Raw genomic sequence first — 27,977 nt, 5'->3', positions numbered from 1 at the left:
TACTTTGCCAAATTCATTGATTAGCTCTAGTAGGTTTCTGGTAGCATCTTTAGGATTCTCTATGTATAGTATCATGTCATCTGCAAACAGTGACAGCTTTACTTCTTCTTTTCCAATTTGGATTCCTTTTGTTATTATTTTTTTTCTTCTCTGATTGCTGTGGTTAAAACTTCCAAAACTATGTTGAATAATAGTGGTGAGAGTGGGCAACCTTGTCTTGTTCCTGATCTTAGTGGAAATGGTTTCAGTTTTTCACCATTGAGGATGATGTTGGCTGTAGGTTTGTCATATATGGCCTTTATTATGTTGAGGAAAGTTCCCTCTATGCCTACTTTCTGCAGAGTTTTTATCATAAATGGTGTTGAATTTTGTCAAAAGCTTTCTCTGCATCTATTGAGATGATCATATGATTTTTCTACTTCAACGGACAGACAGAACCCTAGGACAAATGGTAAAAGCAAAGCTATACAGACAAAATCACACACAGAAGCATACACATACACACTCACAAAAAGAGAAAAAGGGAAAAATATATATATATCGTTGCTCCCAAAGTCCACCCCCTCAATTTGGGATGATTTGTTGTCTATTCAGATATTCCACAGATGCAGGTGCATCAAGTTGATTGTGGAGCTTTAATCCACTGCTCCTGAGGCTGCTGGGAGAAATTTCTCTTTCTCTTCTTTGTTCACACTGCTCCCGGGGTTCAGCTCTGGATTTGGACCCGCCTCTGCGTGTAGGTCTCCTGAGGACGTCTGTTCTTCACTCAGACAGGACGGGGTCAAAGGAGCACCTGATTCGGGGGCTCTAGTTCCCTCAGGCCAGGGGGAGGGAGGGGTACGGACGTGGGGCGAGCCTGCGGCGGCAGAGGCCAGCGTGACATCGCACCAGCCTGAGGTGCGCCATGCATTCTCCCGGGGAAGATGTCCCTGGATCATGGGACCCTGGCAGTGGCGGGCTGCACCGGCTCCTGGGAGGGGAGGTGTGGAGAGTGACCTGTGCTCGCACACAGGCTTCTTGGTGGTGGCAGCAGCAGCCTCAGCGTCTCATGCCCGTCTCTGGGGTCCGTGCAGATAGCCGCGGCTCGCGCCCGTCTCTAGAGCTCCTTAAAGCGGCGCCCTTAATCCCCTCTCCTCACGCACCAGGAAACAAAGAGGCAAGAAAAAGTGTCCTGCCTCTTCGGCAGCTGCAGACTTTTTCTGGGACTCCCTCCTGGTTAGCTGTGGTGCGCTAACCCCTTCAGGCTGTGTTCACGCTGCCAACCCCAGTCCTCTCCCTGCGACCCGACCAAAGCCCGAGCCTCAGCTCCTAGCCCCGCCCGCCCCGGTGGGGGAGCAGACAAGCCTCTCGGGCTGGTGAGTGCTGCTCGGCACCGATCCTCCGTGCGGGAATCTCTCCGCTTTGCCCTCCGCACCCCTGTGGCTGCGCTCTCCTCCGCGGCTCTGAAGCTTCCCCCTCTGCCACCCGCAGTCTCTGCCCGCGAAGGAGCTTCCTAGTGTGTGGAAACCTTTCCTCCTTCACGGCTCCCTCCCACTGGTGCAGGTCCCGTCCCTATTCTTTTGTCTCTGTTATTTCTTTTTTCTTTTTGCCCTACCCAGGTACGTGGGGAGTTTCTTGCCTTTTGGGAGGTCTGAGGTCTTCTGCCAGCGTTCAGTAGGTGTTCTGTAGGAGTTGTTCCACATGTAGATGTATTTCTGATGTATTTGTGGGGAGGAAGGTGATCTCCATGTCTTACTCTTCCGCCATCTTAAATCTCCTCCCCTGAACAGTATTTTGCATTGACCTCTATTTAATATGTCTAGCTCTCTAGATTTTAAGTTCCTTGAGGGAAGTCACTGTATCTTACTCACCTTTGAATCCAAAGGATCTAGCATGGTACCAGGGACATAAAGTAAGGTTAGTCAATATTTGTCAAAAGTTGATTCAAATCACATTCAAACTGAAAAACCATGACTTAGCTCTGGCCATTGCAGCTGCTGAATTTGTTTGACTAATATACACAGAGATATGAAATTCCTCTGAAAAACTTACTACCCTGTTGGCTTAAGGTTTAGCTTTAACATACAAAGAGTTAAAGTCTTACTGGCCACTCTTTGTTGACTACATACTCTAGCAATTATTTGATCACTGATTCTAATATAAAACTAAAAATCGTGAGTTGTGATTTCGAGACAATCAAGTGCTCTATGAAATATATACATATTTTAGGCATTTGAATAGATATTAAACATTTCCTTTAATTTTGCCACCATTAACTCAATAAGGAATGTCATTAATGGATTCTGCAACATTGCTATTTTTTTTTAAATTAATTTATTTATTTTTGGCTGTGTTGGGTCTTCGTTTCTGTGCGAGGGCTTTCTCTAGTTGTGGCAAGCGGGGGCCACTCTTCATCACAGTGCACGGGCCTCTCACTATCATGGCCTCTCTTGTTGTGGAGCACAGGCTCCAGATGCGCAGGCTCAGTAATTGTGGCTCACGGGCCTAGTTGCTCCGCGGCATGTGGGACCTTCCCAGACCAGGGCTCAAACCCGTGTCCCCTGCATTGGCAGGCAGACTCTCAACCACTGTGCCTCCAGGGAAGCCCAACATTGCTATTTTATAAATTATTCAGTTACTCTTTTAATACTCATGACTTCTTACTACTCTGTCATCACTATAATATCAGTGTCTATAAACATTAACTTAGATTAATTTAAAGTTTTTTTTAAAATAAAATCCTTTTAGAAGGACAGATTTGATGATACCTTTAAAAATTTTAAAGGCCACTTTTTTTTTTTTTTTTTTTTAAAGGCCACATTTTTTAAACAACTAATTTCACTTCTTAGAATTAGTCCACGGAAAAACTTATCAGAATTTATATTTATCTATTTTGTAAGATGCTACTTTTTGTTTGCTTGTCTCTTACTATAGCACATTCATCTAGCAGCTATTCTGATTAGTAGGCTTTTTTTTTTTAATTGGAATAAAATTGTTTTACAATGCTGTGTTAGTTTCTACTGTACAATGAAGTGAATCAACTATATGTATACATATATCCCCTCCCTCTTGGGCCTGTCTCCCACCCCCACCCCATCCCAGCCATCTAGGTTGTCACAGAGCACTGAGTTGAGCTCCTTGTGCTATAACAGCAGGTTCCAAGGAGCTATCTATTTTACACATGGTGATTAGTTGGTTCTTGCACTGCTTGGTTAAAAGTTTTTACTATCATATGTATACTAAGTTGTTTGTAAAAGAATACCCTTTGCAACATTGTTCATAATAGAAAAAAAAAAGAAAATATCCTAAATACTAGCTGAAGGAAACTGATTAAATAAATCATTGTACATGAACATGATGACTTACTGAGTAGATATTTTAAGCTATTTTAAGTTTTATTGCTAACACGGAATGTTCAGGCACAATGATGTATGAAAAGAATACAGAACTAAACACAGGTATGACCTAAATTTACATTAAAAGGCTAAATAAACATGCATAAACACATATTTTTAAGTAAATTCAGAATAAAAGTATACAAAGAAAATAAAACTCTTCTCCACTCTGGAAAGGAGAATGAGGTGATTCTATATGAGTAAAGAGTAAGTTTTATGTTTCACTTTATATTTTAGGTATTACTTGAATCTTATCTAACAGCAACAGTATCAACAGCAATAATAGCTAACATTTAGGGGTGGATTACTAATTGACAAGCATTTCCAAATTCCAAATGTTAACTCATTTAATTTTCATAAAAATGCTATCAGACATCTGCAATTACCTCCCTTTAATATGTAAAGGAACTGAGGCGCAGATAGGTTGAGTAATGCATCTGATGTCCAAAAAGCTAGTATTTCAAAAGGATATGAACACAACACGTATGGGCCTGAATTTTCTTAATCACTACATTTCATGTAGTACTTGTGTAATTATTTTAATGCTTGAATACATTACAGAAATAGGAAAACAGCATTAATCTTACATTTTTTAAAATAACACCATATAATAGGGTTGCACTCATGTGATTATTGTTTGTCCTACTTGGTTTAAATGTAACTTTGTGCCCATTGTTGACAATGATAGCAGCTAATTGGAATTATTTTTAATTCAACTTCTTTTGCACCTGTTAGCTAGCCTACTACCTATGCAAATACTTTTCTAATGCAAGTATAAAATTGTTGTTATCTGGTTTCATAGTACTTTTCCATCAAAATTACAATATTTTAGGTATAGATTACCACAAGAATCACTACTTCCAAAACATCTAAAACTATTTGAAATAGTACTTTTATCATATTCCAAATTTGATTCTGTAATAACACAAAATGCATACAGATCTTTCTAAGATTTTGGAATTGTCTCCAAATTCCCTCACCTTACCTTTTAATTTTTGTTTTCCCATTGTAGACTCCCTGCTCCAGCCAGATTCACTTGACTGATTTTGCCTACTTGTCACTTGCTCGTTGCTACCTGAGACTAATTCAACAAACAGATGGTATTTGTGAGACAGTGCTAGACACCACTGTGCATGTGACTTTTGCCCACTTGATATTCTTCTGTCTCTTTCTTTAAAAGCCAGCTCCCTTTCAAATTTCTCCAAGATTTTTTTTTTAATCAGATGTTTCTAACTATCACACTCTCTTTCTTGTTGCCCCTGGCCTTCATGAGTGTGGTTTTCACCTTGTATATTTGCACTTGTTCGCACTCTGCTTTGTGAGCACGTGGAGAAAGCTGAAGAGCCCATGATCTTTATGTACAACTATGTTCATATGTTTGTAAAAAGTAAAGACTTTATCTTACATATTTCAAACATGACCCTAGCCCATGGTTCCAGATACTGGACAATCAGTAAATTGTAGCTATCTCATGATGTGAGACTGAAATGGGGTAAATAAAAAAGAAGAAAAAATACAATAAACAATAGAGGAAAATATGCAGAAACTCAAGAGGAGAAAAAAAGAATAGAACTCAAAACAGAAAAGGAGATTAAATAAAGGTCATGATGACACAATCATGAAAATAAACTGTCCATACCCTTAGCTAAGTAAGATTAAACATGAATTTTGAAGAGAATTCCACTCTGCATGATTATTAGTCACAAAATTTTTAGAAATACTGCCTCTTATTTTACATAGATAACAAGTCAGTTAAACTTAAGTGGATATCGATTTCCAAGTTCTAAAAAAAAGAGATGTAATCCTATACACAAATTTTTTATTATTCTCAAAGACATATCATACCATTTAAAATGTACTTGAATGTACTTCTGAGCTAAATAAACTTATGTGGTGCCAAAGACAAGCTAAGATATACTCAAAATTTAATTTAGAGGCTAATTTAATAACTCAGCATGTCATCCCGAGTCTTACAGATTTACTTCATTATCAAAACCCCATAGGACACCACTGTATAATCAAGTAAACAAATTTTAGGAATTATTTAAAACATCTAAGATGACTAGAAGAATCTGTCATATCTAGATCAGTTCATTTTTGCTACAGTGTTTATATAAGCTTTGCTATGGCATGTTTTATTAATAAAGCAACAGATATAAAGCAAGTTGAGGATAGTTTTATAGTAAAACAATTCGAATTTACATTGAAATGCTGAGAGTAACTGTATAACGTACAAAAAATAGTTTATTGAAAAACTAAGAACAGAAAACAGTTGGCTAAAATAAGCATTACATATTTAAATGAATTTTACTTTCTATACCTTCCTAATACCAGATATTACATAGGAAGAATCGGCTTCTTATTCAAATTACCACCTGGATATGCCTTAATAACATCAAAATTAACATTTTGAAAACTAATGATTGTCTCTTTAATCTAACTCTTGACCTTTCCATGGATCTTCTACTTTAATTAATTAAATGATCACTCTTCCTGGCAGCCAAGCCATAAACCTAGAATTCATGAAAACCTTTATCATTTTTATTTATTATAATTATTTTTCCTGATTTTCTTTAGAGATTTTTAAAGATTTTTTTTTTTTTTTAGATTTGGTTCATATTGAAAATTAAATCAGAAATTACAATTTGCAAAAAAGGACTGTACTCTCAAAACCACTCTCAAAAAACTCTCAGAACTATACCAAACTAAACCATGATATCACAGACTATCTGAGGTCAAATTCCTTTTAGACCAGTTTGTTCAGAAATATATTTATAAGGTTAGACTGCAAACAACCTGAATTAATAGTAATTCAATATGGACTTACATATTTTAATGTAAGCATTGATTTTTCCAGCAACTTGCCTTGTTCATAAATTCTGACGAATCCTTGTTAAGACTAAAACACCCAAATCTAAAATCCCTGGTGTATTTTCCCCAACTCTCCTCTTTGGAGAAGATTTACAGTTCTTTTTGATTATAATAACCTTTGCTGAGGCAAATTGAAAGATTTTTTTCTTAATCACAAGTATGTTTGCTGTAGTCTTTGATTAGTACTGTTCCAGTACTGGCATTTCTTTTTAATTCTTTTTACAATTCTAGTTTTCTGATTAAATTATTTATCTGATCATATATTTTTGAACCTATTAGTCACAATTATTTTCATCTTAAACTCTATGTCTGATACTTTCAAAACCTGATTTATCTGTGGATATGTTTTTATTTTCTATATTTTACATTCAGATCTTGGTTCTTGGGATCCTTGGTAATTTTTGATTAGATGTAATGGATTTTGCAGAAAAATCTCTACAGTCTCTGAAGAGATTTTTGAATCACTTCAGAGAGAGTTCAACAAGAAAGATACAGTGAGAAGATAATGTCAATCTAATTAGCTATCTGGATTTTTGTTTGCAGATTTTGAAAGACTCTATCTACTTCTGTTTTATTCTTACTTTTAGAATGCATCCTTCCAGGCTTTCAACTGAGAACCTGGAGTGTTTAACAATACCTCTCCTCTTTAGCAGGTCCTTACCTCCAATTTTTTGTCTGAAACTACCAAGAATTTTGCCCTGTTTCAAAGACGTCTTTCTTAACATCGTTCTCTGAAGAGCTTCAGAAATCAGCAAATACCTGAGAAAGTCACTGGAACCAACACTGAAGATCTCACCATGAAGTACTGAAGCAGGCTGTTTTCAAAAGCTCACCAGAAAGCTGCAGCAATTCTCAGTTATATTAAATGTCTTGATTAGAAAACCACATCCTTGAAGAAGAGAGAGGAGTGAAGAAGTGAGAACAATGATACAACCTACAAGAAAAATAGGTATGTAACTATACATTTAGTAATGCCATTCAAGATGAAAGAATATTATTAGAGAAAATATATGCTATATTTCCTCATGTATCCATAGGGTAAGTGGCTTCAGTTTTTTCTAGTCTCTATTCCAAATTCAGTCTCTTAATTTGGTTCGCCAGAAATGAGGAGGACTATATACTTTTATTGACAAGAACCTGAAATTAACCTGCTCTGTATTCACTTTTTGGTGGAATAGATGTGTTAAATGTCAACTCACACAATAAGAGGTTCAACTTCATGTAGTCTTGGATGTTTGTTCTTACACTAAGCTGATGGCCAAACTCAAGTCCATACCTGAGGTCTCATTGTGCAAGGAAGTATGCCAGCTTGAGTGAACCAGAACGAAGAGTCTTTCCTCAGATCACTCATTATCTTCCACTTCTTAACCAGAAATACAGTTCAATGGCCTTCCATAACTTTTCACTCTTCCAGATTTTCTGCTTGACTAGTGAGAAAATCAAGATAGGTTTGCATCGTGAGCCCAGCTGTCCTCAGTTCACAGGATAACTTCCGTAAATCCCTACTCTGACTGGTAGACCATGGTGACATATTAGGTCTCCTGCATCAGTGTCAATTCAGAGTCAGTGTTCAGTAATCCTTGAAGAGTCTGATTATTTCCTTTTACCAATGTACAGTCACCCTGGTGATAGCCTATAGGTCCCTTTACAGAAGTCTGGGAGAAAGAGTAACTGTAAAATTTTGGCAGTGTAGTGGGGTCCTTCATTAAGGAGACCAGACCTCTCCTTTATTAAGGGGAATTCTGTAAGCTGGCTCAAGTCTAGGAACTAATTAAGTAGGCCATGAATCTCTGTTTTCATGATTCAAGTTGGACTTTTGTTCACTTGTCCTAGAACTTCTCTACTTATACAGATCAAGTAAGAATTCTAGGAACACCTTGATCAACTAGACAACACCATAGGTCTCTGCAAGTCACACTATTCTGATTACTGGTTTTATTCTGCTATCCATTATGGCAACCATGCCCACCTTGCCTTTGGTGACTAAGTGCTGGCGCTTGACCCCTGACACCCAGGGATCCAATTATCTCTGCTGTATTCAGATTTACCAATTCAGTGGCAGCAGGGCCCCTGTAATTTCTGGCCTTTAGACAAGTAATCACAGAGCCCTTCAAGGATGCTGGGGCTCCCTCACAAATTTATTCCTCACAGTCTTGGTAAAACTTGTGTTCTCTAGTCCCTGGGTGAGCAGGTCTTAAATAATTAATCCTCTCTAACATTCCAATCTCCCTAAGCCTTTGGATTTCTTCCACTGTAGTATATATACTGCAACACTTCTGATATTTCAACTTCATTTAGTGTAGGCCAACTTTTGTTTGAGTCAACCAACTAAACAAACTATTACATCATTTTTTAAACCACCCAATTTGCAACATTAAATCCTGAATCTCTGTTTAGTGGGTCCAAATCAATAAATTCAGCCTAACTCAACTTTATGTCCCTTCTACTTAATATTTATTTCCACACATATTCCCGAGATTTTCATCTGTATAAATTGGAGAAATCATTTAGTGTTTTTTGGAGTGCAGCATACTTCCTCATGTGTCACATGCTTTGTACCTACCTTTAGGAAAGCACTGGGACTCGTGTTCAGTTATAGGTCTAGCAGCAAAGAGTGATGGGAGTGGGTCCTAAGGAGAATCAGCAATGTCATGTAAGGCAATGACCTCAGAAGAAGCTATTATACTTTATTCAGAAAAAGTAGAGTGAGTCTCCTCATTCAGAGATAATAGAGCTATCTTTGCTAGCAAACATTCATCAGAATTTGTGCCTTAATGTCCCCAGTTTCACCAAGATCTCCTAATATGCCCCCATTCCAATTTTCAGGATCCTGTTATTTTCTAATCAATGCCCTCAGTTTAGCACAGACACTCTATGAGGTTAGATACTAAATTTCTGTAGCAACTAAGCTATTTGCTAAATGTGATTCTAGATTTAGTTCTCAGCACCTTAGTTCTGAATCTATAGGAGATAATGGTTTCTTTCAGGGAAGCAATAGTAAAATGGCAGAGCAGAGAGATAACTATGGGAAAGAATTGCTAAACAAAAGGGGACATGGACTTGATGATTTTGAAAAATCATCTCCAGATGGCAAAAAATGCTAAATTAAGAGATTTGTTGTCCAGATACCACGCTCTAGAAGAAAAGGCCAAAAGTGTGACTATACAGTCTTTTGCAGAAACCTTATAAGATCAAAAGTTTAAAGTCAGAATATTTTGTCACACAAAGGGGTCTTTTAAGAGATTAAGGGTATATCTCCTTGAATCTATCAATCAAATTTTGGGGCTCTATAAGTCTTCAGAGTACTGTTCCTGAATCATCTCAATAGAAGGCCAATATAAACAAAGGATTATATTAAAAGAATCTGTGGAAGCAGCTTTTATCTAATGGAGTGAAAGCTAGTAAAACCCATGGAAGATCCAAAAAGCATTTCAGAAAATTGTTCCAGCAGAAACACTGCCAATCTGCACTAAAAAGGACATAAAGAGTACAAATTAAAAGGTATCCAAAATTCTACTGACAAGAAGAAATTTGATGAAATTATTCAGCAGCAAAACTGTGCTACCTTTCATGAAAAAGAAAGAAGGAATTAGAGGGTAGGAGCAAGATTCTACAGGAAGAGCCTAGGACCACTGTAAACTACTCTGAGGCCTCGAAACTCAATCAAGAAACCCCCAATCTTTGTCAGCTTAGAGTTCAGAACTTCAATGACTTGCAACATTTTTACCTCCCATTTGCCCCCTTTTGAACTGGAATTTAGAATGCTTTTTTTCCTAGACTTGTTCCATCATTGTATGTCAGGTTTGTTGGGGGCAATTATTTTGCCTCTTTAGTTTCACAGGTCACAGATGGAGAGATTTTGCTACAGGAGCAGTACTTAATGGATTATGTCCTAAAGCCTCATCTGCATCGGTAACTGGTTTATATGATGAGATCGTGCATATTGAGCAGATGTTGAAATGGTATGAAACTCTGGGAAACCTGGAACATGGTGAATATTAGGAGGGATATGAATCTTTGGGGATCAGAAGGAAGACTGAAAAAGACATACCCAAAGGTTATGTCCAATGAGTAATGCCCTATAATCTCTCCATTTGAGTATGGATAGACCTGTGACTCACTTCTTAACAGGTCAAATATGACAAAGGTGATAGGATGATTCTCCCCTGATTATGTTACATTGTATAAGACTCTGACTTAGCCATTTGGAATAGACTTGCTCTCCTTCTATCCCTTCTGGCCTTGAAAAAGCAAATTTCTTTGATGTGGAGAAAGCCACATGGCAGGGAACTATGGGCAGTCTCTATGAGCTGAGGGCCTACAAATACAAGGAACTGAATTCTGCCAACAACCACATGAACTTGGAAGAGGACCCTGAGCCACAGAAAGATTGCAGCCCCAGCCAACACCTTTACTGTAGCTTTGTGAGTCCCTTAGCAAAAGACCCAACTAAGTCATGCCCAGACTCCTATCCCACAGAAAATGTGAGATCATAAATGCGTATTTTTTTAATCCCAAATTTTCATATATTATTAGAAAATTAATACAATACCTACTCCAATTTAGGCAATATAACAAGAGGTTTGGATCAAGTTGATGGTCTCCAAAGTAAAATCTGGCTCTAAAATTCATGATTTGGATGATGTGGCAATAAACTATAGTGCCAAGTACCAAATAAATTAATAGGTCAACCTTCAGATGCATTGGATTCCAGGATATCTATTCAATTTGTATTAGAACAAGGAATTTCCAAAATAACAAGATATAGATATGTTAGTTGAGTTCCATATCAATTACAGATGAATGCAAAATACATTTATAACTCTAACTTGCATTTGGAACATGGCAACTAAAAGAATCATAAGCTAATCAAATCACAGCCTGAAGAAATTTTCATGAGAACAAGTTAGGTGTATATCACTCCCTGTGCTCAATACAGACAATTTCACAAAGATACCTGGTTTTTAAATGTCATTCCAATGATTGTCAATGAGTGTAAAACTAACATAGCAATGACCTAATTTAGAAAGCATGCTTGTAAATTATTGCACTGTTATTTTTATTACTTTACTTGATTTTCTAGATATCACTATTATTTTTTCTTCATGGTAAGCAATTGCTTCTGTAAAATAACCTTGATAACGAGTCATAATTATACATATTCACAAATTAAAACTAACTTTATGAGAAAAAATTATGTAAGAAAGGTGAGGACAAATAATTTTTCTCTAGGAAGTTTCCAAAAAATTAACATTTTCCTCCTTGCCAATTCTCCAAGAAATGGTATGATTTTCTTATATATGGTAAACTTTATATAAATAAATGTATTAATATGGTGCATAAAGGCATTTCAGTAAAAAAATGATGTCAAATAACCAAAGAGACATGGTGCCATAAAATAACAACAAACCCACCCCACATTTTGATGTGATGTTATACAGCTTAAAAAAGTCTTGAAACAGCAACATTCAGATTTATTTCGACTTTTCTTATTAATCCTCAAAGAATTTTTGGAAGTGGAAGACATGAATGATACTACTAAAAACTTTGGTGTCTTTGAGCACTCCTCCCTAATTCTAATACTGGGCAATAATAGAATGTATGTGTGATTTTAGAAGGACTCTGGATCACATGGTAAATATATTCAAAGAGTCCATGAAACCAAGAGTCAGGAACTAAACTCTCCATGGACTCCAATCTAAGTTCCGAAGCTCTAAGTAGAGTTTAAGCTTAATGCTCTCTTCCAGAGGGAATAGGAACTCCATGTCTGAAAGACAGCTACCATAGGAGATTTAAGCCTACATTTAGAATTATCTTCATGGATGAGAAAAATTAAAATCAAAATAGAGATAATTACATAAACTTCACTTACCATAATATCAAGGAATTTATGGGTTTCTTAATTAGGTAAGACAGTCTAAAAATAAAATAACAAACATGTTAGGAAAGGAAATTAGTAAAAATTCATGGAGAAATGGAAAATTTCAATAAAATATATCTGTAAGTAGCTTGAAAATGATTATTAGTATATTGAATTTTGGACATAATCTCATCTAACATGAAGATAAAAAATTATCTACAGTCCAAATCTTATGCATCTTAATATCCTCCTCCATAGTTATCATACAGTGGATATTCAATCAAAATATGCTGTATGGCTGAATAATCCTTTCTTTTTTCCTTTTCTTTGTATTATATTTTATTTTATTTCTTTATAATACAACCAGGGTGATTTTGTCTCCTAGTGGATATTTGGCAATGTCTGGAGACAGTTTTGAATGTTATAACTGGGCAGGAGCTACTGTCATTTAGTGGAGACCAGGAATGCTGCTAAACATTCTATAATGCATAGAATTGTCCTCTATGCCCAAATTTATCTGGTCTGAAATGTAGTAGTGCTGTGGTTGGGAAACTCTGCTTTAAAGAAAGCAAAGTGTGAAATTATTTAATGACTTGTAAGACCTAAGCAGGATTGGTGCAAAACATTTATTAGACAATGATAAATGAGCATGTGGTTCATCAGGAATTCTTTCCTGGAATTAGACAGACAATTTCATATCAACACTGCTTGATTTCCTCAACTGTTCCCGGATATGTTCTGTTGTAGACATAACATTTCAAAAAAAAGATTAAATGTAAAGATGATGAAAATGTAGTAGAAATGGAGAACACATTGGCAAATCCTCTAATTCTAGAATGACAAAACAATTCTGATTGTCCTGATGAGAGATTAATTGAAATGATTTGGGTAGAAAAATAGGATAATTTATTGATATGAATATGGTAATATGAATAATTTGGTTTTCACAGAAATAATTTGAGTGCTGTGGCTTTTATGCTGAAAGTTTCCTATTAGAATCTGAATCTAAAATTTTAAATGACTTATAATGTAGTAGGAACTCATGGCTGAATGACACAGACAAATTATTCTAAGGAGTCTTTTTAGGAATTCTAAATAAAATTAGACTTAGCAGGATCAAAGCTAGAGATTTTATTAGAAATATAAATAGCCCAACACAAACTGCTTTGATTTTAAATAGTTGCATAGTAGTATACATCCTTGAAACACTTCTACTGCATTACATTCATGATACATAAGAGAAATCCCAATAGTAGTGTGCTTCAGTCATCCAAGGGCCAAATTCAAAATACAGATTTAAACAGCCATGTCTTATCTTTATCATCTTATTTTAAAGGAGGAAACATTAAGAAGATATTTGTTTGAAACATAATTTGCTGAAATTTAAATGGTAAGATGAAGTTATCTTAAGTCAGAGATTTGTCACTTGTTACTTTATCCCTAGTTCTTAGCACAGTGCCTGGCACAATAAATGGTGCTCAATAAATATTTAAATGGATGAAGATGATCATACTCATCGGTATGAGGATTGTGATGACGCATCTGCAACTGATTATCTATTTTACACTTAATATATTTAGAGGGCTTTTTAAAAAAAAAATATCCAGTACAGCCTTAGTATTTTGTGCTTTCCTCTTTGATTTACTGTATGCCAAAGCTGGCATCTTATTGTCTGTCTGGCTCATTTATTCCATGTTTTTCTTGCTATATGTACAAGGTACACCAAACCAAAATACACAGATACTGAACAATTCTATTTCAGGGTTAAATGAATAGGGTGGAGTCACTTATTTTATATAATTTATAGAACACCTGGTATTTTTCTAATACTCATCAATGTGAATATGAGTACAATAGTTCTGAAACAAAACAAGGCTCATTTGTGTAGCCAATGTCAGAGTGTTTCAAATACTATTTCAACTGTAATACTTCACTGTATAGTTTTTGGGACCAAATATCCAAATTAAAAGTTAAAACTATCCTAGGACCTTGTGAAACTAACCTTTGGAGTAAATGACTGCTTTAGAAAGAAAGACAGGAGAAAATATATTGTGACTGATATACCTTTTACTATAGACACACCAATATGTTTAAGATAAATGAGAAAAGGATAAAATGGCTGACAAAGGCAAAAGGTTTATAATTCTTCTTGCGATTATCCCTAAAGTTTGAGAAAGAGAGAGAAGAGAGAAAATACATTGAAACCCCACTCATTTTCTTACTCCCTAGTTTCAGGAAGGAACTTAAGACAATGCTAAATCACATAAGGACTTCATTTGAAGAATATAATAATGTTCTTTCTCCAAATTCAGAAACTTCAGGGATAGTTGTTTCTAATATCCTAATTGGAAAAGAAAAATAGTCAGTTGAAGACCATAACTGAGGAACAATTGAAATATTGGTGCATTACAATGACATGGCACACAGAGGATACTTTGCAACTTTCAGGAGACAAGAGATTAAATTTGTACACCATGATATATCAAAGGGGAGACAGTTCATGGTATTATGTTATCAGAACTGAGGATGAGCTGGCACAATTTAGCCACTAGCCAAGGGTGATACAAGAGATCTGCAGCAGAAATGTTCTTGGTAGCATTGGGACCTCTAAGATTTTCTGGAACCAAGGACACCAGGTGAAATGGGGTGGTTAATTTTAAGTGCTTTGTACATTGTTTCTCTTTTGATCTTGTCTTCCTATAAACAGTCCATGGTACATTTAGAGGCAAAGGAGGTAATGGAGAGGGGAATTTCTTTATTTTCCAATGACTAAGAGGAGACTCAAATTAATGCTAATTGGAAAGAAAGAAGGTTGGGTAATTATATTTATATTTGCATTATCCCCACACCCCAATGACAAGTTATCAACTATATCTCTCATGCTACAAAAGTTCTTGGAGGTATTTTGATCCCTTGAAACTATGGGATAAAATTATGTTAATATAAACTTATGGGAGACCTTCAGGATGGTGGAGGAGTAAGATGTGGAGATCACCTTCCTCCCCACAAATATATCAAAAATACATCTACATGTGGAACAACTCCTACAGAACACCTACTGAATGCTGGCAGAAGACCTCAGACTTCCCAAAAGGCAAGAAAATCCCCATGTACCTGGGTAGGGCAAAAGAAAAAAGAAAAAACAGAGACAAAAGAATAGGGACAGGACCTGCACCTCTGGGAGGGAGCTGTGGAGGAAGAAAAGTTTCCACACACTAGGGAGCCCCTTCACTGGCAAGGCTGGGGGGTGGGCTGGGGGGAAGCCTCAGAGCCACAGAGGAGAGCACAGTGACAGAGGTGCAGAGAGCAAAGTAAAGAGATTCCCACACTGAGGATTGGTGCTGACTGCACTCACCAACATGAGACACTTGTCTGCTCACCCGCCAAGGCGGGTGGGGGCTGGGAGCTGAGGTTCGGGCTTTGGAGGTCAGATCCCAGGGAGACCCTTCACAGAGAGCTGGCTGTGTGAAGACAGATTGAAGGGGGCTAATGTGCCACAGCTAGCCAGGAGGGAGTCAGGGGAAAAGTCTGGACCTACCTAAGAGGCAAGAGACCATTGTTTTGGGGTGCTTGAAGAGAGGGAATTCCTTCCCTGTGTGCCCACAGAAGTCAGAGCACCACCTAAGCAAGCTTCAGAGATGGGCATGAGCCACAGCTATCAACTCGGATCACAGAGACCGGCATGAAACACTAATGCTGCTGCCGCTGCCACCAAGAATCCTGTGCACAAGCACAGGTCACTACCCACACCCATCCTGGGAGCCTGTGCAGCATGCTACTGCCAGGGTCCCGAGATCCAGGGACAATTTCCCCAGGAAAACACACAGCGTGCCTCAGGCTATTGCAACTTCATGTCAGCCTCTGCTGCCGCAGGCTCAGGCCTCATTCCAACTATGACTACTGTACCCCTCCCTCCTCCCAGCCTGAGTAAGCAAGAGTGCCCTAATCAGCTGCTGCTTTAACCCCCCTCCTGTCTGGGCAGGGAACAGACACCTGAGGGTTACCTACACACAGAGGTGGGGCCAAAACCAAAGCTGAACCCCAAAAGCTGGGCAAACAAAGAAGAGAAAGGGAAACTTCTCTGTGCAACCTCAGGAGCAGCAGATTAAATCCCAACAATCAACCTGATGAATCCTGCATCTGTGGAATACATGAATAGACAAAGAATGTTCTCAAAATTGAGGTGGTGGATTTTGGAAGAAACTGCAGACTTGGGGTTTCCTTTCTGCGACTGATTTCTTTCTGATTTTTATGTTTATCTTAGTTTACTTTTTAGTGCTTGTTATCATTGGTGCATATGTTTATTGGTTTGGTTGCTCTTTTTTTTTTAATTATATTAATTTATTTTTTTATTTTATTATTTTTTAATTTTATTATTATTTTTTTCCTATTTTTTCGTCCTTTTCTCCTGAGCCATGTGGCTGGCAGGGTCTTTGTGCTCTGGCTGGGTGTCAGGTCTGAGCCTCCGAGGTGGCAGAGCTGAGTTCAGGACATTGGACCATGAGAGACCTCACGGCCCATGTAATATCAATTGGCAAAAGCTCTCCCAGAGATCTCCGTCTCAACACTAAGACCAAGATCCACTGAACGGCCTGCAAGCTCCAGTGCTAGATGCCCCATGCCAAACAACAAGCAAGACAGGAATACAACCCCACCCATTAGAAGAGAGGTTCCCTAAAGTCATACTAAGTTCACAGACACACCAAAACACACCAGCGAATGCGGCCCTGCCCACCAGAAAGACAAGATCCAGCACCACCCACCAGAACACAGGCACCAGTCCCCTCCACCAGGAAGCCTACTCAAGCCAGTGAACCAACCTCACCCACTGGGGACAGACACCAAAAACAACGGGAGCTATGAACATGCAGCCTGTGAAAAGGAGACCCCAAACACAGGAAGTTAAACAAAATGAGAAGACAGAGAAATATGCAACAGATGAAGGAGCAAGGTAAAAACCCACCAGAGAAAAAATGAAGAGGAAATAGGGAGGCTACCTGAAAAAGAATTCAGAATAATGATAGTAAAGATGATCCAGAATGCTGGAAATAAAATGGAGAAAATACAAGAAATGTTTAACAAGGACCTAGAAGAACTAAAGAGCAAACAAACAATGATGAACAACAAAATAAATGAACTTCAAAATTCTCTAGAAGGAATCAATAGCAGAATAACTGAAGTAGAAGAATGGATAAATGATCTGGAAGATAAAATAGTGGAAATAAAAGCCATAGAGCAGAATAAAGACAAAAGAATGAAAATAATTGAGGACAGTTTCAGAGACCTCTGGGACAACATTAAATACACCAACATTCGAATTATAGGTGTCCCAGAAGAAGAAGAGAACAAGAAAGGGTCTGAGAAAATATTTGAAGAGATTATAGTTGAACAGTCCCCTAATATGGGAAAGGAAATAGTCAATCAAGTCCAGGAAGCGAGAAGAGTCACATAAAGGATAAATATAAGGAGATACATGCCAAGACACATATTAATCAAACTACCAAAAATTAAATACAAAGAAAAAATATTAAAAGCAGCAAGGGAAAAGCAACAAATAATACACAAGGGAATCCCCATAAGGTTAACAGCTAATCTTTCAGCAGAAACTCTGTAAGCCAGAAGGGAGTAGCAGAACATATTTAAAGTGATGAAAAGGAAAAACCTCCAAACAAGATTAGTCTACCAAGCAAGGATCTCATTTAGATTCAACAGAGAAATTAAAACCTTTACAGACAAGCAAAAGCTAAGAGAATTCATCACCAACAAACCAGCTCTACAACAAATGCTAAAGGAACTTCTCCAGGCAGGAAACACAAGAGAAGGAAAAGACCTACAAAAACAAACCCAAACAATTAAGAAAATGGTAATAGGAACATACATGTCAATAATTACCTTAAATGTAAATGGATTAATTGCTCCAACCAAAAGACATAGACTGGCTGAATGGATAAAAAAACAAGACCCGTATATATGCTGTCTATAAGAAACCCACTTCAGATCTAGGGACACATACAGACTGAAAGTGAGGGGATGGAAAAAGATATTCCATGCAAATGGAAATCAAAAGAAAGCTGGAGTAGCAATTCTCACATCAGAAAAAATAGACTTTAAAGTAAAGGCTATTATAAAAGACAAAGAAGGACACAACATAATGATCAAGGGATCAATCCAAGAAGAAGATATAACAACTGTAAATATTTATGCACCCAACGTAGGAACACCTCAATACATAAGTCAAATGTTAATAGCCATAAAGGGGTAATCGACAGTAACATAATAATAGTAAGGCACTATAATACCCCACTTTCACCAATGGACAGATCATCCAAGATGAAAATAAATAAGGAAACACAAGCTCTAAATGACACATTAGACCAGATGGACTTAATTGATGTTTATAGGACATTCCATGCAAAACAACAGAATACACTTTCTTTTCATGTGCATATGGAACATTCTCCAGGATAGATCATATCTTGAGTCAGAAATCAAGCCTCAGTAAATTTAAGAAAATTGAAATCATATCAAGTATCTTTTCTGACCACAATGCTATGAGACTAGATATCAATTATAGGAAAAAAATCTGTAAAAAATACAAACACATGGAGGCTAAACAATACACTACTAAATAACCAAGACATCACTCAAGAAATCAAAGAGGAAATCAAAAAATAACTACTAACAAATAACAATGAAAACACGAAGACCCAAAACCTATGGGATACAGCAAAAGCAGTTCTAAGAAGGAAGTTTATAGCAATACAATCCTACCTCAAGAAACAAGAAAAATCTCAAATAAACTTCCTAACCTTACACCTAAAGCAATTAGGGAAAGAAGAACAAAAACAAAAACCCCAGAGTTAGCAGAAGGAAAGAAATCATAAAGATCAGATCAGAAATAAATGAAAAATAAATGAAGGAAACAATAGCAAAGATCAGGAAAACTAAAAGCTGGTTCTTTGAGAAGATAAACAAAATTGATAAGCCATTAGCCAGACTCATCAAGGAAAAAAGGGAGAAGACTCAAATCAACAGAATTAGAAATGAAAAAGGGGAAGTAACAACCAACACTGCAGAAATACAAAGGATCCTGAGAGATTACTATAAGCAACTATATGCCAATAAATTTGACAACCTGGAAGAAATGTACAAATTCTTAGAAAAGCACAACTTTCCAAGGCTGAACCAGGAAGAAATAGAAAATATAAACAGACCAATCACAAGCACTGAAATTGAAACTGTGATTAAAAATCTTCCAACAAACAAAAGCCCAGGACCAGATGGCTGCACAGGCGAATTCTATCAAACATTTAGAGAAGAACTAACACCTATCCTTCTCAAACTCTTCCAGAATATAGCAGAGGGAGGAACACTCCCAAACTCATTCTATGAGGCAACCATCACCCTGATACCAAAACCAGACAAAGGTGTCACAAGAAAAGAAAACTGTAGGTCAATATCACTGATGAACATAGATGTAAAATTCCTCAACAAAATACTAGCAAACAGAATCCAGCAGCACATTAAAAGGATCATACACCATGATCAAGTAAGGTACATCTGAGGAATGCAAGGATTCTTCAATATATGTAAATCAGTCAATGTGATACACCATATTAATAAATTGAAGGATAAAATCCACATGATAATCTCAATAGATGTAGAAAAACTTTCAACAAAATTCAATGCCCATTTATGTTAAAAACTCTCCAGAAAGTAGGCAGAGAGGGAACCTACCTCAACATAATAAAGCCCATATACGACAAACCCACAGCCAACATCGTTCTCAATGGTGAAAAACTGAAAGCATTTCCTCTAAGATCAGGAAGAAGACAAGGTTGCCCACTCTCACCGCTATTATTCAACATAGTTTTGGATGTTTTAGCCATGGTAATCGGAGAAGAAAAAGAAATAAAAGGAATCCAAATAGCAAAGGAAGAAGTAAAACTGGCACTGTTTGCAGATAACATGATCCTATACATAAAGAATCCTAAAGATGCTATCAGAAAACTACTAGAGCTAAACAATGAATTTGGTAAAGTAGCAGGATACAAAATTAATGCACATAAATCTCTTTCATTTCTATACACTAATGCTGAAAAATCTGAAAGAGAAATTAAGGAAACAATCCCATTTACCATTGCAACAAAAATAATAAAATACCTAGGAATAAACCTACCTAAGGAGACAAAAGACCTGTATGCAGAAAACTATGACACTGATGAAAGAAATTAAAGACGATACAAGCAGATGGAGTGATACACCATGTTCTTGGATTGGAAGAATCAACTTTGTGGAAATGACTCTATTAACCGAAGCAATTTACAGATTCAGTGCAATTCCTATCAAACTACCAATGGCATTTTTCACAGAAGTAGACCAAAAAATTTCACAATTTGTATGGAAACACAAAAGACCCCGAATAACCAAAGTAATCTTGAGAAAGAAAAACCGAGCTGGAGGAATCAGGCTCCCTGACTTCAGACTATACTACGAAGCTACAGTAATCAAGACAGTATGGTACTGGCACAAAAACAGAAACATAGATCAATGGAACAAGACAGAAAGCCCAGAGATAAACCCATGCACATATGTTCACCTTATCTTTGATAAAGGAAGCAAGAATATACAATGGAGAAAAGACAGGCTTTTCAATAAGTGGTGCTGGGAAAACTGGACAGCTACCTGTAAAAGAATGAAATTAGAATACTTCCTAACACCATGCACAAAAACAAACTCAAAGTGGATTAAAAACCTAAATGTAAGGCCAGACACTATAAAACTCTTAGAGGAAAACATAGGCAGAACACTCTATGACATAAATCATAGCAAGATCCTTTTTGACCCACCTCTTTGAGAAATGGATATAAAAACAAAAATAAACAAATGGGACCCAATGAAACTTAAAAGCTTTTGCACAGCAAAGGAAACCATAAACAAGACGAAAAGGCAACCCTCAGAATGGGAGAAAATATTTGCAAATGAAGCAACTGACAAAGGATTAATCTTCAAAATATACAAGCAGCTAATGTAGCTCAAAATCAAAATCAAACAACCCAATCCAAAAATGGGCGGAAGACATAAATAGAGATTTCTCCAAAGAAGATATACAGATTGCCAACAAACACATGAAAGGATGCTCAGCATCACTAATCATTAGAGAATGCAAATCAAAACTACAATGAGGTATCACCTCACACCAGTCAGAATGGCCATCATCAAAATACCTACAAACAATAAATGCTGGAGACAGTGTGGAGAAAAGGGAGCCCTCCTACACTGTTGGTGGGAATGTAAATTGATACAGCCACTATGGAGAACAGTATGGAAGTTCCTTAAAAAACTAAAAATAGAACTACCATATGACCCAGCAATCCCACTACTGGGCATATACCCTGAGAAAACCATAATGCACAAAGAGACATGTACCACAACGTTTATTGCAGCACTATTTACAATAGCCAGGACATGGATGCAACCTAAGTGTCCACGACAGATGAATGCATAAAGAAGATGTAGCACATATATGCAATGGAATATTACTCAGCCATAAAAAGAAACGAAATTGAGTTATTTGTAGTGAGGTGGGTGGACCTAGAGTCTGTCATACAGAGTGAAGTAAGTCAGAAAAAGAAAAACAGATACCGTATGCTAACACATATATATGGAATCTAAAAAAAAAAATGGTTCTGATGAATCTAGTGGCAGGACAGGAAGAAAAACACAGACGTAGAGAATGGACTTGAGGACACAGGGAGGGGGAAGCGTAAGCTGGGACGAAGGGAGGAAAGTAGCATTGACATATATACACTACCAAATGTAAAATAGATAGCTAGTGGGAAGCAGCTGCATAGCACAGTGGGATCAGCTCAGTGCTTTGTTACCACCTAGAGGGGTGGGATAGGGAGTGTGGGAGGAAGGCGCAAAAGGGAGGGGACATGGGGATATATGTATACATATAGCTGATTCACTTTGTTATATACCAGAAACTAACACAACATTGTAAAGCAATTATACTCCAATAAAGATGTTAAAAAAATATAAACTTATAACATATAAACATGGTGTTAAAATTGACTAAGTTTGTAGGTGTCATAACAATCTGGCTAACTTCTGGAATATGAATGTGTAAATGAAAGGGTATTCAAAGGTCACAATAAAAAAAGTGAAAGTGTAGCTTCTCTCTTTAAGTCTGCCACAATATCTTGAAACCTGCAACCAGCTACTTAGAAGAAACTTTTTTGTACAAAAAAAAGGAAACTAAAGAAGATAGATATGAAAGGAGAGAAACCTCCTTTATTTAAACTGGACTGTGCTTTGGGCCAGTAAGAAGGTGGCTCAAGGGAGTTTCTAGGCAAGAGACCCAGGCAAAGTGAAATAACCCTTTTTAAGAGTGTAGTTTTAAGGAGTGTAGTTTCGATATTGAACTGCAGCAGATACGCCCAGAAAGAATTCCAGAAAGGACTTTGTTTCATCAGTGGCCAATGCAGTAAAAGGATGATGTTAACTTCAACTGCGGTTGGAGGCAAAGGTGAATTGAGTAGGTAAAAGTTGAAACCCCTGATCAGTGTGCAGTAGAGCCAACTTGAAAAATGGAACACTATCATGCATTTTTAAGTGTTTTGTACCTCCCAGTGTAGCAGAAGAGTTTTGCTCTCTAACCTATGAGTTTTGCTAGAAACACTGTCAATGAAAGATATTGAATAAGAATAGTGAAAAGGCCCTAGTCCCATTGTAAGATTCCTACTTTTAGATGAAAGACTCCCAAGCTCCTGGGAGGTAACAGTAGACAACTACTAGGGCTGGAATCACACAATCTTAATTGATTGTTTCCTATGATTCAGGCACTGGTTAAGTGCATTTGATGAATCATTTTATTTAATCATAACTCTACAGAGAGTTGTATTTCTATTTAATATATGAAGGAAATAAGGCTTTAAGCAATGAAGTGTTATACCAAAATCCCAAATATGTTAATAGCAAAGATGGGATAAAAAACAAGGTATATCTCTTTCCAGAGCCCGTGTTCTTAGATTATATCCTATACTCTACGTTGGTGAACCATGCAATTTGTAAGTCACTCAGATTTGCTTTGGTATAGAAACCACCAAGGGACTGGATGCACACCATTGTGAATAACATTTAGTACATTTGTGTAGTTAGAACCTCCGCTTGACCCATAAGCTCTCAACAGAGAGAATTTACAGAATAATAAGCATGAAGCAAATACAACATTAGACTTAAAAGAAGAAAAGAAACTAAAATCACTAATAAAGCAATACAAGTATAATATTTATAATTTGTTTTTTTAAGTCATTATTAGTACTATACATGTGAAAATATATGAAGTGGACAATAATACCCTGGAAAGGAAATGTTTGGCTGCAGACCCTCAAAGCATTCCCTCCCTTTACCGAGTGACATTCCTGGGAATAAAGAAAGCAGATAACCCCATTGAGAGTCTCCTTGTAAATATACTGACGTCAGACCTTCTGGCGTTTTGCGCTCAGGTCTTAATTTATAAAGATGACTGAGTGATCACACTGTGAAGTCAATGCCATTGAAAGAAAAGTTTAATGTTACTTCAATTTCTCATAGAAACAAGAGACATGACTCACCACACAGATCCACAGGAGAAACACCAGGTTTTGGTCAGGAAGCAGAAGCAGAAGTGAGGAAAAACCCATGTCTTTACTGGGGTTTCTACAAGAAAGGCAAAGCAAGACAGGGTAAACAGTTTAGGACTGGGTAGTTTGAATAAAGTTGGCTGGCTTTGGGCTATATGGGTGGTCTCTAGTTGCCTGGGACCTGGCCTTGGGATAATTAAGACAGAAGGCTACTGCCTGCTGGGGTATATGAGCCCAGAGGAGGGATAGATCTGGATTGATTAATTTGCATATCAAAGGTTTGCAGGCCAAGTCCCTTGCCATCTCTAAGAATTGGCTAGCCCAGAAGGGACAGTCTCCTCAGCCAGAAAGTTTTTTTAAGATGGCAAAACATGTGACACAGGTGTGATGGATCCAGGAGTGATCTCCTTGGAGCTCTGGAGCATTTCATCAGCCTGGGATTCCACCCATTTGAGCTGGCAATGGGCCCTATTGTTTCTAGGACACCTAGAATTCATCATTTGTGCCTGGCTCGTTTTATTCACTTATACTTCTAATTTCTTTGTAGTCGAGTCATTTCCTGTTTAAATCTCTTCAGCTTTTCCTCTTTGACCCAGAACTGACTGAACAATATCTCTGCTCTGCAGTGCATGAAAGATTCTTCTCAAAAGTAAGCCATTTGTGGGATGTTAGTCTGTCATGGGAAAAAAGGCAAAGTAATCAAGAGATTCAGTTAGCCCACCTGATTTGGGAAGTTTTCCACCAGCTCAGCTCTTATTCAACACCCTGAGGCCTTTTATCCAATCACTCATGTTTGACCACTTGTTCTAGGAACAAATGTTGGGGTGACCTCACAGAGTCTATAACTGAAATGAACAGAGGAATCAGCAGTCAGAGTGACCCAAGGAAAACTGAGGGCAACTCAGGAATCATAATTTAATTTTCACTTAGAGTTCTCAATCAAAAATTTAAAATAGGATTATAAAAATAGTATCTACTCCTGATGGAAAATTTGGAAAAACAGAAATATAAAACAGGAAAAAACACAAGTCCACCACTGACATATATTGGGTGTATTTATTTTCATTCTGGGTTCTCTGCCCACATGAATGTATAAAATTGAGATCATACTATATATACATGGTTTTATGTTAATTTTTATCTAACACTATACTATAGTCATTTCCCATGTTATGAAGCATTGTAAACATTGATTTTAATGGCTGTATAATATTTCATCCTACAAGTAAATGATGACTTATTTAAACATTCCCCTTATTGGGGCACTTAGGTTGTTTGCAGTTGTTTTTCCATTTGTTTTTTGTGGGGTTTTTGTTTTTGTTTTTTTGAAGTAACACTGTAATGAATATCTGTACATATAAATATTTTACTACAATTAAATTTATTTGCTAAGGAAAAGAAAGGTTTCAAAACATAATATACAGAAAATAAATATATATATATATATAAAACAATATACCTAGCAAATAAATAATATTTTCTAGCAAGAGAGTCCTCATCTAAGGCATGCTTTTAGCAGAATCTATCTGATCTGTCTACTATTGCCTATGCAGGGGTCAGCAAACCATGACCCCATGAGTTAAGAATGTTTTGACATTTCTTAAGTGTTGTAAAAATAGAATACAAAGATTAACAGAGACTATATGTGGCCCACAAAGTCTAAAAAATATTGACTGTCTGGCCCTTGACAGAAAAAAAATAAATTTCTAACCCCTGAATTATTGTAAACAAACAAATCTATGGATTTATGGGGAAAAATAAATTTGCTAGAAACATCAACATTAGGAAGTAAAACTGTTCTGCTACATTAGGATGCACAAAACACTTAAAATGCATGATTATGTTATATTTTTCAACTTAACTACACATGTTGATCAAGGGTTTCAAGTTTTACTTATTAAATTCACCTATGGCTTAATGTGGAAAATGTCACTTAAGCAACGTACCTATCAGAATATAAAATGGAAATATTTCATGACCAAAACAACTCCTTTCTGCACAACTGATGTGATGAAATATGGAGCTTAGAGACCTTTTATGTTGATATGGGCCAGAGAATGCCCTAATGTGGCAAGAAAAAAACCTGGGGAGCTATATTTGTGGTCCTTATGCCTCCCTCTGCTTTGTCAGTGCTCACAATTAATTGTATCTTTGATATTGTTAGTAAAGTAAACTGGTTAAGGTCCTTGATTTCTTAATTCTCTAATAATTTGATCTTTAGTGTTAATTCATACAGTTTCTGTTCAATCATTTTCATATACAAAAATGTAATGGTGATGTTTTATAGAAAGAAACACTAAAGAGTGAAAAAGGAAAACTGCAAACCTGAGCATTTAGGATTATATTATGGACTGAATGTTCATGAAATCCTCAAATTTATATATCGAAGCCCTAATCCCCATTGTGATTGTATTTGGAGGTGGGGCCTCTGGGAGATAATTAGGTTTACAGGAGGTCATGAGAATGGGACCCTCATGATGGGATTAGTGTCCTTATAAGAAGAGACACCAGAGAGAGGGCTCTCTTTCTCTCTCTAATATGTGAGGACACATCAAAAAAAGATGGCCCTCTGCAAGCCAGAGAGAGGTCTCACCAGAACCTGACCACGCTGACACCCTGATCTTGGACTTCCAGCCTTGAGAACTGTGAGAAAATAAATTTCTGTTGTTTAAGCCACCCCGGGTGTTCAGTATTTTGTTATGACAGCCCGAGCTAAGACAGATTTCACCCAGGATACTCTTGCGAGAATAAGGACATGGTAATATTGCTAAGCTGACTAGGCCAGTGCTGATGCAGGGATAATGCATGATGATAATGTTGACTAGAATTACATCCACCAAATGAACATTGAACAGATGGAGATGGATGTTGTACACATTGCAATAATTGGTATGATTTTTCCTGTGACTTCACATGGGAGGCAGAAGTTAGGTCCTCAGTGTCTGATGTCAGTCTAACAGGCAGTGAGCCATCAGCCTTAGGTGTCAGAGAATGAGATGTCGTTGTTAGCTCCACTTCATCTTGAATTTTTGTGTGTGTATAGACCCTGCTGTTGGTGACTGTTAATTCTTTTTTAAAAAAATGGTGACAGGTAGCCATCATGTATGTTAAGCTGCTTGTCATTTTCTTGAAACAATATCAATGGATTCTTAATACTGGCTGGCATTTCCTGTATGATTATTCATCATTTCCTAGAAATATAATCTTTAAGGTTTGGGATTTTTTTAAACCTCATTGTTAATTAATGTTTTATTCTAGACCTTAAGTAATCAATCTCTTCTTTCAGAATGCTGATGAAACTAACACAATCTGTTACTCCATCCACTTACTTAAATTTTGTTTTTTCATCTTTATAAATTGTTGGATTCATTCAAACATTATTTATATGGCTTTCACTAAAATTGTTTACATCGTTCAAATTTGGGTTTTTTAAACTGTTTTTTTAAATATAATGAGGCATTAACGTATACACACTATATATAAAATAGATGATCAATAAGGACTTACTGTAAAGCATGGGGAACTCTACTCAATACTCTGTAATAACCTATGTGAGAAAAAAATATGAAAAAGAATAGATATATGTATATGTATAACTGAATCACTTTGCTGTACACCTGAAACTAACACTGTAAATCCACTATACTCCAATATAAAATAAAAATTTTTTAAATAAATAAAATAAATATAGTGATGCAAAGATCAATATTTAAGGGCTGGCAGTATTCTATCTCTTTGAGATCCATACCATAGTAATGTAGAATCTGAAGAATGTAATCCATAAATATGTGACTTTGAACCTGAAAACAGACCTTGTTGGAGAATACACAAGGATGACATGGTAATTTCCAGCTAGAGATGGGAAAAGTTATCAGTCTCATTATGTATAAACTGTAGTTCCTCACGGGGCCAGGAGCATTGTATATGACTAGTGACATTGCAATCATTTCTTTTCTAGGGTACCAATTGCTCTCCAGGATTAGACACCTGTGGCACTCATGTGGTTGTAAAGCTGCGGTCACAGTTTGTTGTTGTTTGACCACCAGAGTAGAAATATGCATATGCATTTTTGGAAAGGCAACGTAATTTATTTTCTTTCCTTTTATTATTTATGTATTTATTTTTGGTACACATGCAGTAATATTTGAGTAAGTCAAAGGATATAATTTTACAGTAAAATATACATGCTTCTCTTAAATTCGTTTTGCATGTTTTCTTTTCGGTGAAATTTTCAGTGATTTTTTT

General features: G+C 36.8%; 1 pseudogene; it reads left to right on the top strand.

Moving 5' to 3' along the window:
* Positions 1 to 27,771, top strand: part of LOC118895326 — a 49,676-nt pseudogene extending 21,905 nt beyond the window's left edge.
* Positions 27,772 to 27,977: the final 206 nt, after the last annotated feature.

Source organism: Balaenoptera musculus, chromosome 5, assembly GCF_009873245.2.
Source record: "Balaenoptera musculus isolate JJ_BM4_2016_0621 chromosome 5, mBalMus1.pri.v3, whole genome shotgun sequence".
Lineage (NCBI taxonomy): Eukaryota > Metazoa > Chordata > Mammalia > Artiodactyla > Balaenopteridae > Balaenoptera > Balaenoptera musculus.
The sequence above is the reverse complement of the archived record's forward strand: the minus strand, read 5'-3'. Positions and strand labels throughout refer to the sequence as shown.